Source organism: Capricornis sumatraensis, chromosome 17, assembly GCF_032405125.1.
Source record: "Capricornis sumatraensis isolate serow.1 chromosome 17, serow.2, whole genome shotgun sequence".
Classification (NCBI taxonomy): domain Eukaryota; kingdom Metazoa; phylum Chordata; class Mammalia; order Artiodactyla; family Bovidae; genus Capricornis; species Capricornis sumatraensis.
In genome coordinates this window covers 49,926,141-49,937,201 of record NC_091085.1, presented here as the reverse complement: position 1 = coordinate 49,937,201, position 11,061 = coordinate 49,926,141, and the positions used below count along the sequence as shown (strand labels likewise).

The window sequence follows — 11,061 nt, the reverse complement described above, 5'->3', positions numbered from 1 at the left end:
TGTATGAAAGCCCACATATTTGTCAAGCTAATAAACTGCTACTTTAAACAGAGTCTATAGTCCTACTTTGAAAAATAGACTTTCACAAAAACACACCTTTTAATATGCAAACTATGATTTATTTAAAAAAACCGAATTTATATTATTGCATCTAGGTGGACATAGTATTGATAAGTTAGCAACACTTTTGGTGAGAAATAAATTAATTACATAATTCATAACACATTTATTTCAGAAGTTAGTTTAATTTATCTCACTTATATAAAATCATTACTTGAGTCAAAGTTTTTCTATAATTTGTTTTATTAAAATTGACATGAATATTTAGGATTAAAACACAATTAAGGCATGATTTATTAGAGAGGTAAGTTACATAAAATTTAAAATTAACATGTAGTTGTTTTCATTTTTTCAAAGATTTTTCCCTAAACTATTAATATTTGCTCAGCAAAATTCAGTAGAAAATAAAAATCTGAATAAAAATATTAAGGATTTATATCTAAATTATTTACATTTAAATAAGTGCCTAATTTTTCAAAATATAAATAAATCTTTAAAATACAAAATAAAGAATCTTTAACTGATGCTAAATCTAGAAGAAATCTTGATAAAGATCTGGACAATTGCATCATCTTGAATTGTTCTCTTATAAATTGCTTAATTTTTGCCTGAGAAAAAGTAGTAACTTTCCTATGGAGAAGTTGGGACCCTCAAGATAAATGATCAAGCTGAACATCACCAGTGAGAATAAGATGGATATTGCCTACCACCGAGGAGAGACCCAGCATCCTTACTGCATTGTTCACCTGGGGATACAGATCCTGAGTCTGGTCCTGAAGGCAATGACAGACAAAACTCGACTGAGGCATGTTCTATTTATAAAATAAGGGCAGGCTGCAATCTTCAGAAATGTTCATATTATTAAATTGCATACATTCCTCTGGGGTTCTGTACATTTCTCTTCATTAATTTTACCTCTGTTCTTCAGATTGCACACTCTCTGTCAAGACATCTTTAGATTCACTGATTATTTTCTTTCGCCTTTTCAAGTCTACTGTTGAATCTTCCCAGTGATCTTTTTCATTTTAATTATTCTACTGTTCAACTCCAAAATTTGTATTTGGTACTTTTTGTAATTTTGATCACTTTATATTTTCTATTTAATGAGACATTGTTATCATGCCTTCTTTTACTTTTATAAAAATTGAGTTATAACTGGCATATGTCTTATAGTTTTTAAACATTATTTCCTTTAGTTCTATTTTGAAATATCTATAGACATTTATTTGTTTGTAATATTTATTTATTTGGCTGCCTTGGATCTTAGTTTCAGCATGTGGAATCTCTAGTTGTGGTTTGTGGGCACCAGAGCACACACAGGTTCAGTAGTTACTCCAAGGCATCTGGAATCTTAGTCCCCTGACTAGGGATCAAACCCTCATCCTCTGCATTGCAAGGTGGATTCTCAGCCACTGGACTGCCAGGGAAGTTCTCTCATTTAGTTCTTTGAACATGTCTATAATGGTTGCTTCAGAGTCTTTGCCTAGGAAATCTCATGGTTTCTCTTGCCGTTTCCTCCCTTTTTCCTGTGTGTGAATCACACTTTTCTGTTTAATGTCTCATAATTTTTTGAGACACTGACATGTTTGAGAATATATTTGTTGCATCTCTAGGGACTGATTCTTCCCCCACACCAATCCACACTCCGAGGGTTTCTAGTTGCTTATTCATTTGTTTGGTGACTTGGTTGGAGAATCTTAGTGAGTTCTTTTCCCTGAAGTGTGAAGCCTCTGGTGTCCTTCCTCAGAGGGCCATCTGTGGGTGACTGTACCTCCGTCTGCAGTGTTGATGGTTTTAGTAGGGCTTTTTTGATTTTTCCCTTCCCTTATCTCTGTTATCCCCTCATCTCTTCTGCTTTTTGGTTTCACACCCAGCTGTTAGGCTCCACTACCTGGTGGCAGATTGTCCTGCTGCTTCTGACAATTCTCTGAGGTGTAAATCGCTCATCTGATCCAGTTACATTTGAGATCTTTGCAGAAGTAATTTTGGGGGCCATCTCTGAGGTCTGCTGTAACAGTAGATGGGCTATCCTTAGGTCTCTCTGGCAGACTATTAGATTGATGAAAAAGTAATTACAGTTTCAGATTGTGAATTTTAAATCATTAAAACTAGGCTCAAACAAATCCTTATTAATCAAAGTAGGAATCATTATGATCAACACATTTTGCCAATGAGAAATAAGTTTGTTTATTCCTGTAGCAGAAATATCCACGCTTTGGGATTTGATGAACAGTTGGAAAGAATTTTCTGCCTTCTGCTGGTTGTAGAAGCATTTTCCCTGCAAAAAGTTGTTGATATGCTTGAAGAAGTGTAAGCAGTTGGGAAGAGGTCATGTGAATACGGCAGATGAGGCAAAACTTCATAGACCAATTTGTTCAACTTTTGGAGTATTGGTTGTGTGACATGCAATAGAGTGTTGTCATGGAGAATGGACACTTTCTGTTGACCAATGCCAGCAGCAGGCATTGCAATTTTCTGTGCATCTCATCAATTTGCTGAGCATACTTCTCAGATGTAATGGTTTCACTGGAATTCAGAAAGCTGTAATGGATCACACTGGCAGCAGACCACCAAATAGTGATTGTGACCTTTTTTGGTGCAAGTTTGGTTTTGGAAAGTACTTTTAAGCTTCTTCTGGGTCCAATCACTGAACTAGTCATTGCCAGTTGGTATGTAAAATCCACTTTTTGTCACACATCACAGTTCAATCAGGAATTGGTTCATCGTTGTTGCATAGAATAAGAGAAGACGACACTTCAAAATGATTTTTTTTGTTTTTTTGGCTTATGGTCAGCTCATGAGGCACCCATTTATCAAGCTTTTTCACCTTTCCACTTTGCTTCAAATGCCAAATGACCATAGGTTGGTCGATGTTGAGTTTTTTGGCGACGTCTTGTATAGTTGTAAAAGGATCAGCTTCGATGATTGCTCTCAACTGGTCCTTGTCAATTTCTGATGGCCAGCCATTACACTCCTCATCTTTAAAGCTGTAGTCTGCTTTGCAAAACTTCTTGAACCCCCACTGCACTGTACTGTTAGAAGTTCCTGGGCCAAATGCATTGTTGATGTTGTGAGTTGCCTCTGCTGCTTAAAGACCCATTTTGAATGCAAATTTGAAAAAAAAATCACTCGAATTTTCTTTTTGTCTAACATCATTTCTATAGTCTAAAATAAAAATAAAATAAACAGAAAGTAACAGGTCATTAGCAAAACAAAAAGCAAGAAGTACATATTAAGATGATGCATAACCACATTCATTTAAGAATATATTCCAATATCAAATGGCAAATATCAAATGGTTATCCAATAAGTTCAATAATGCAAAACTGCAAGTTACTTTTGCACCAACTTAATAGATGGGCCATAGTATAACTCTTGTTTTCGGGTCACTTCCAGTCTACTCTTAATTGCTGACCACTAAAATATCCATTGTTTTGGGGACCACCCTTAAGGTTTAACTTCCCCCACAATGTTTCCATGAAGCTCAGTATTTGGGGGATAATTCTGAAGCTTTGAAACATCTTAGGGTGTGTCTCTTCCATTAGGCAGAGAAGAACAGTGACCCACCGCCCTGGGACTGACACTTTGGTTTAGGAGAGGATCTCAGTGGGGAGAGGAAATGCTGGTTCTTAGGTGATCTTTCCCAGAGTGGAAGCTACACCCCCTGAGTGAGCTGCGGTAAAAGTGACAGAAGCCCCAGGACTCTTGGTCTTCTTTGCCTGCTGTAAGCCTCTGGTGTGTGAGTCAAGGCTGTAGGGGAAAAGGAGTTCCTGCCCTCTGGCCTCACTCTCTCGGAATTTAGTTGTTGCCACAAGTAGCTGAGAGCAGTGAGACATGCTGGTCCAGAGAGCCAAGGGCCCCAGACCAAGAGCTGGACAGAGGGACCCCCACTGCTTGGCCACATTCTCTCCAAGTGGGGCTCTCCTTACTCTGGGCTTTGTGTGAGAAGAGGTTTAAGTGAGCTGTGGCTCTAATACCACAGGGTGTTCCCACCAAGATTTAGTATATTTTCCTGAACAAAATTTCTTCATTTGTTTTATGCCCTTTAGGACAGTCTCTGGAAACCTTAAATGACAACTTTTAAAAAATGTATTGGTATTGCTAATAAACAATCAACAACTTATGACTGTTTTTTTAATAGGACCTGGTCCTCAGTACTCATGCTATGATTTCAGAAGTGGAATTATACTGGATTTCTTTATCTCAAACAACTGTCTTTGTAGTTATTTAGTTTTCCAACAAGTTTATTCAGTTTAGCAGATATGTCAGGGCTGTCTTTGAGGCTCTGAATGAGGAATCAAACACGGCAGAAAAAAAACTAACATCTGAATCTACCAAAGTTTATATACTATTTCCCTAAATAACAAATAACCTTTATTAGACTATTTATTGTCTTAATATATTTTTACTAGAATTACTATTGAAATAAAGAAAAAATAAATTCATAGTATAGATAGAGGTTAAGAAGTGTTGAAACAAGCCTTTGTTTCGAATCCCAAGTCCAACATCTAATGGCATGTTGTGACCTTTCTGTGTCTCTGTGATGAAACAGGACAATAACAGTAATCACCTTCTAGAGCTTTTGTGACTTAATATATGCAAAACACTTAAAGTAGCCTTGGGCAAAGAATACATGCTATACAAATATTTGTTGTTATTTAATAATAATAAAACTTGCATTGACTGCATGATGAAATTCAATCTGTAGGTATAAAATTATTCCATAATATGTATTTCTGTCTAGGACCAATTAATTACACTGAGAGAAATATGACTATCCTTAATAAGGTGATTAAAAATATATAATTTTTATGTACTAGTAGTTCTTTGTAATCTTAAAACAGAAGTAATTATAAAGAGAGGCTAATTTGAGACATTGCCCCTCTTGTCTTATCCATGTTTTTAGAAGCCTATAATTAACTCATAATTGTTAGTGTGCTCAAATACCTTTTATGGTCCTTGAAAATGTATTAAATTAACTTAGAAATTTTCCAAATTTTAACTTTAAGAAATTTAATTGTATTCCAAAATGCATTTAGCATCTAGAATATTTTTCTTCACATACTGCATTTTATTGAATGACTTTTTCATCCAAGAAGTCATATAATTAGAAAAATTCAAACCATGCTTATTTTTATTATATGAACATGTATAGTTATTAATCATCACAAAGGAAATTGACTATGTATCTAAGAGGAATCCCATCCTAGCATATTCCTTGAGAAGAAAAGCAAATTTGAGATCAACTTACTATTGGAAGGATTTTGGAAACACAATCTGGAAACTCCTATTTGGGGCTTAGGCAAGAAGTTGGGAATCCAAAGTAGATGAAATCTGTAAGCGTGCTTTTCTTCCTCAAGTCACATGTGATAAAAATCTAGAGGAGTAATGACACGCAGTAAAGCAAAGAAGCGCAGTTGTATTGAATGCATCTATTTCTAGACAGATTTGAAAGTTTTGACAATCAGATATAAAGGTAGGTACTTTTTATTGTGTTTAGATTCCTTTCATTGAAACTACTTTCTTCCCATTGCGAACTTTCTTGAATCCGTCTTTATAATTAGAGATATCACTGGCCCACTACCCTTTACTTTATGAAACCTTACATTTGAAAGTGTTAAAATGGTTCATGATAATTAATATATTTTTTCTATTTTATAAAGGATTTAAAGATGTCATGAAGAGGTATAGGATAAATGGATTTTGGAAAAGTATGCATGTTTTATGAAGTCTTAACTGTGTATTAACAGTTTTTGGTTGATAGCAAATACTCTTTTATTAGAAAGTAACAAAGAAAGAAGAAATGAGATTATACGAGAAGAAACATTACCTCAGAAAGGTCTTAAGTTGAACAAACTCCTCTGAAATTCAAAAAAGTATAAGGCAGCTGAATTCTATACTGATTTTTACCAACATAGTATAAATAAAAATAGGTTTAAGTGGGAGCACTGGCCACATACTGGAAATTTCACTGCTAAAGGTAAGCTTAGAAAGAAAAAGGATCAAAACTTATCCATAAAATATTTAAATGGAAATATCATGTGATACTTTTATGAAATTAAAGTATAAATGACTTATAATATTGTGAGTGTTTTAGTTGTATGACATAGTGATTCAAAATTTTATACATTACAAAATGATCACCATAGTAATATAACTACCATTTGTCATCATATGAAGTTACTACAATATTTTTCTATATTCCCTTGACTGTACATTGCATCCCAATGACTTACTTATTTTACAACTGTGAGCTTGTACCTCATAATCTCCTTTATTTATTTTACCAGTTTACCCACCCACACCCACTCAGACAACCATCAGATACATTTCTGTATCTATTCATGTGTTTCTGTTTTATTTATTTGTTTGTATTGCTTTTTAGTCCTCATATACATGAAATAATAGCATATTTATCTTTCTTTGTCTGACTTATTTGAAAATAATGCAAAATGAAAATAATGTCTGTAATTGGTTATGTGAAGGACAGTAACTGAAAAGAAAAAAAAAAATCAGAAGAGAGCTGATCTAGAAAGATTCAGCAAAATTAACAAAATAAATTGCATAGTAACTATTGAGTTTATGTGTTTTACAGACTTCACCCATAAATAAAAGAATAATGATAACATTTGAAGTCTTAATAATTTTGTAAAGCTTGAAAATTTTTACAGACACAAGAATGCTTAGCATTCAGAATGAAGTTTTCATACATATATAATTAAGAAATAGGTTTCAGAGTTTTTTCCTTAAGTCCTAAATCAATATTAAAAGGTATTATAATAATGAGATATTCAAAAATTTCAAGGTTTCAATGGTAATACAAATGTAATAAAACTTGAATTTTCAGTAAAATGCAAAATTCTTTCTATGAAAAAACATTTATTTCTTATAGCACTTAAGTTATCTACCTAACCATAATTTTACGTATGGAAACTGGATAGACAGATAAAGACATAGCTAAATATTGCAATATGGTAAATAATTGTCTTTGCTCAAATTATGTTCATAGTGATTGTTGCACAGTAATTTATAATATTTCTATGAATACACATGAGCATTTCAGTTTACTATTCCATATATTCAAAATCAAATTCTGCTTTTACAAAATCCACTTAAAACACATTAAAAAAACAAATTTCCCTTTGTACACTGTTCTGCTGCCCCTATTAGAGCTTGTACGATTGGATTTTCTCATTCACAACATCTAATCAATGTGCATTTTGCTTTTGGCTATGGAAAAGCAATGCATCCAAAATTGCAGAAAATTTTAAAGCATAATATATGTGAAAAGAAATTTTAAATATTGATATATTATCTTCTAGTCTGCTCTTTGTGCATATTATGCACAAAGATTATATCTTTGTATGTGCAGTAAGCATAACTGCACATACAAAGTGAATTTTCAAATAACCAATATTAATAAAAGAATCAATAAATATCATATTTCTACTGTAACAATTCTGTTCTATAGAGCAAGGCCTCTACTTTTGGGACTTTAATCCTTTCTCCATCTTATAAATGTACACCCTCCATCAACTTGTACATCTTAAAACCACCTATTTATATAAGGACTTATACCTTGGCTGATGCTGAAGCTGAAGCTCCAATACTTTGGTCACTTGATGCAAAGAGTCAACTCATTTTAAAAGACCTTGATGATGGGGAAGATTGAAGGCAGGAGGGGAAGAGGGCAACAGAGAATGAGATGGTTGGATGGCATCACTGATCAATGGATATGAACTTCACCAAACTGTGAGAGATAGTGAGGGACAGGGAGGCCTGATGTGCTGAAGTCCATGGGGTGGCAAAGAGTTGGACACTACTGGCAGACTGAACAACAACAATACTTTGGCTACCAAAGACCACCCTCATTGGGAAGGGGGCATCCTTTATCCATCTGGAATATATGGCTCAGAAGGTAAAGAATCCACCTGCAGTGCGGGAGACCTGGAGTCCATTCCTTGGTTGGGAAGATCCCCTGGAGGAGGGCATAGCAACCCATTCCAGTATTCTTGCCTGGAGAATCCTCATGGACAGAAGAGCCTGGTGGGCTACATGCAGTCCATGGGATCGCAAAGAGACGGACATGACTGAGTGACTAAGCACAGCACAGCACAAAGCACAATAACATATCAGCCAAGAAACTATTGGAAAATTAGATTCAAGCATTTTCTTTCAAGAAAATATTGAATTAATTGAGCTATTTAGCTGACATTCAAACAGTGGATGGGAAACTTTGCATAAGAGCATTTTCATTCTGCTCCAATAGTGTGAGTGAAAGTGAAAGTTGCTCAGTCATGTCCGACTCTTTGTAACCCCATGGACTATACAGTCCATGGAATTCTCTGGGCCAGAATGCTGGAGTGGGTAGCCTTTCCTTCTCTGGGGGATCTTCCCAACCCAGGGATCGAATGCAGTCTCCCACATTGCAGGCGGATTCTTTACCAACTGAGTTACAAGGGAAGCCCAAAAGCTTCTGTCCCAGTAGCATTCTTCAATTGTTTCAAGATTGGGGAGGAGGAGGAGCTCAAAGAATTCAGAAATATCAATGAGGATATATTTGCAGTTATTCAGATAAGTGTCAGAACTAGGTTCTTTCTATTGGGTTTGGAAAAGATGTGAGGAGAAATATTGCAAGGGTGAAATCAATGGACTTCTTTTAGTGTTTTTATGTGAATAAGGGGTTTTAGATGATATACTGAATTTTAGTTTAAACCATGTCAAGTGACTTTAGAGACTGATCAGCGCACAAATTGATCATTGAAATTGGTAATTATAAATCATTAACGTCTAATGGAAAAGCAGCTTTGGTACATTGATTAATGAGGAGGAAAATTTTGAGAAGTAACTAGATGGAATGAATGAGAATATTCTTTAGAAATCATTGAATATGAAAGGATGAAGACAGGTCATATTTGAAGGAAAATAAAGGTGGAAGGAAGATTTCTTGGGGGTATGGATACTTGATTCCTGATTTTACACATTTCTTACTCTAAGTATTGGCCGTGCATTCCTAATGGTATTCAAAGGTAATAATTTTTAAAAGAAAACAACATATAATTAAAATACAATAACATATGTACTATTGATACTATGTATAAAATAGATAACTAATGAGTACCTACTGTATAGCTCAGGGAACTCTACTCATTACTCTGTATTGACCTGAATGGGAAGGAAGTCCAAAAGTGAGGGGATATATGGATACACATAGCTGATTCATTTTACTGTATAGTAGAAGCTAACACAACACTTTAAAGCAACAATACTCCAATAAAAATTAATTTTGAAAAGACAAGGACTGTAATTTAAAAACCTATGGGGAAAAAAGTTTACTTTTTATTTTGTTGTTGTCCTTCTGTGCTGTGTGTGCTGTGCTTAGTTGCTCAGTCCTATCTCACTGTTTGTGACCCCATAGACTGTAGCCTGCCAGGTTCCTCTGTCCATGGGGATTCTCCAGGCAAGAATACTTGAGTGGGTTGCCATGTCCTCCCCCAGAGGATCTTCCAAACCCAGGATCGAATCCAGGTCTCCTGCACTGCAGGTGGATTCTTTACCATCTGAGCCACCAGGGAAACTTGTCCTTCTAATTATGACTTTTTTTTTTTTTCGTAACCATTTATCATTTATTTATTATTGTATTATTTTTTACTTTACAATATTGTTATGTCTTTATCTTAACACTTCAGTAGACTTTCAGTAAGGGGGGAAAATCCTACCCTGTTACCCAGAGCTATTTGAATATCCAGGCAGTTGCAGGCCATTTAGTCATGGGCAGTGAGGGGCAATTACAATAAGAAACAAATATGCAAGGCTATGCAAGTATCACTGTATTCAATCAAAATATACTGACATATGATCATTTAATATCAAAAGGAAATGCTTATAAAAATGAAGAAGACTTGTTTATGCTCACTTGTTTTGAGCAATGTTCAGATAGGTTCTTTTTTTAATATAAATTTATTTATTTTAATTGGAGGTTAATTACTTCACAATATTCTATTGGTTTTGCCATATATCAACATGAATCCGCCGCGGGTATACACGTGTTCCCCATCCTGAACCCCCCTCCCACCTCCCTCCCTGTACCATCTCTCTGGGTCTTCCCAGTGCACCAGCCCCAAGCATCCTGTATCATGCATTGAACCTGGACTGGTGATTCGTTTCATATATGATATTATACATGTTTCAATGTCATTCTCCCAAATCATCCCACCCTTGCCCTCTCCCACAGAGTCCAAAAGACTGTTCTATACTTCTGTGTCTCTTTTGCTATCTCGCGTACAGAGTTATCGTTACCATCTTTCTAACTTCCATATATATAAGTTAGTATACTATATTGGTGTTTTTCTTTCTGGCTTACTTCACTCTGTATAATAGGCTCAGGTTTCATCCACCTCACTAGAACTGATTCAAATGTATTATTTTTAAAGGCTGAGTAATACTCCATTGTGTATATGTACCACAGCTTTCTTATCCATTCGTCTGCTGATGGACATCTAGGTTGCTTCCATGTCCTGGCTGTTATAAACAGTGCTGCAATGAACATTGGGGTACACGCGTCTCTTTCAATTCTGGTTTCCTCGGGGTGTATGCCCAGCAGTGGGATTGCTGGGTCATAAGGCAGTTCTATTTCCAGTTTTTTAAGAAATCTCCACACATAGTGGCTGTACTAGTATGCATTCCCACCAACAGTGTAAGAGGGTTCCCTTTTCTCCACACCCTCTCCAGCTTTTATTGCTTGTAGACTTTTGGATTGCAGCCATTCTGACTGGCGTGAAATGGTACCTCATTGTGGTTTTGATTTGCATTTCTCTGATAATGAGTGATGTTGAGCATCTTTTCATGTGTTTGTTAGCCATCTGGATGTCTTCTTCAGAGAAATGTCTATTTAGTTCTTTGACCCATGTTTTGATTCAGTCGTTTATTTTTCTGGAATTGAGCTGCAGGAGTTGCTTGTATATTTTTGAGATTAGTTGTTTGTCAGTTGCTTCATTTGCT

At 35.4% G+C, this 11,061-nt stretch overlaps 1 pseudogene; it reads right to left on the bottom strand.

The window, feature by feature from the left end:
• Positions 1–2,189: 2,189 nt before the first annotated feature.
• Positions 2,190–11,061, bottom strand: part of LOC138093541 (histone-lysine N-methyltransferase SETMAR-like) — a 99,518-nt pseudogene continuing 90,646 nt past the window's right edge.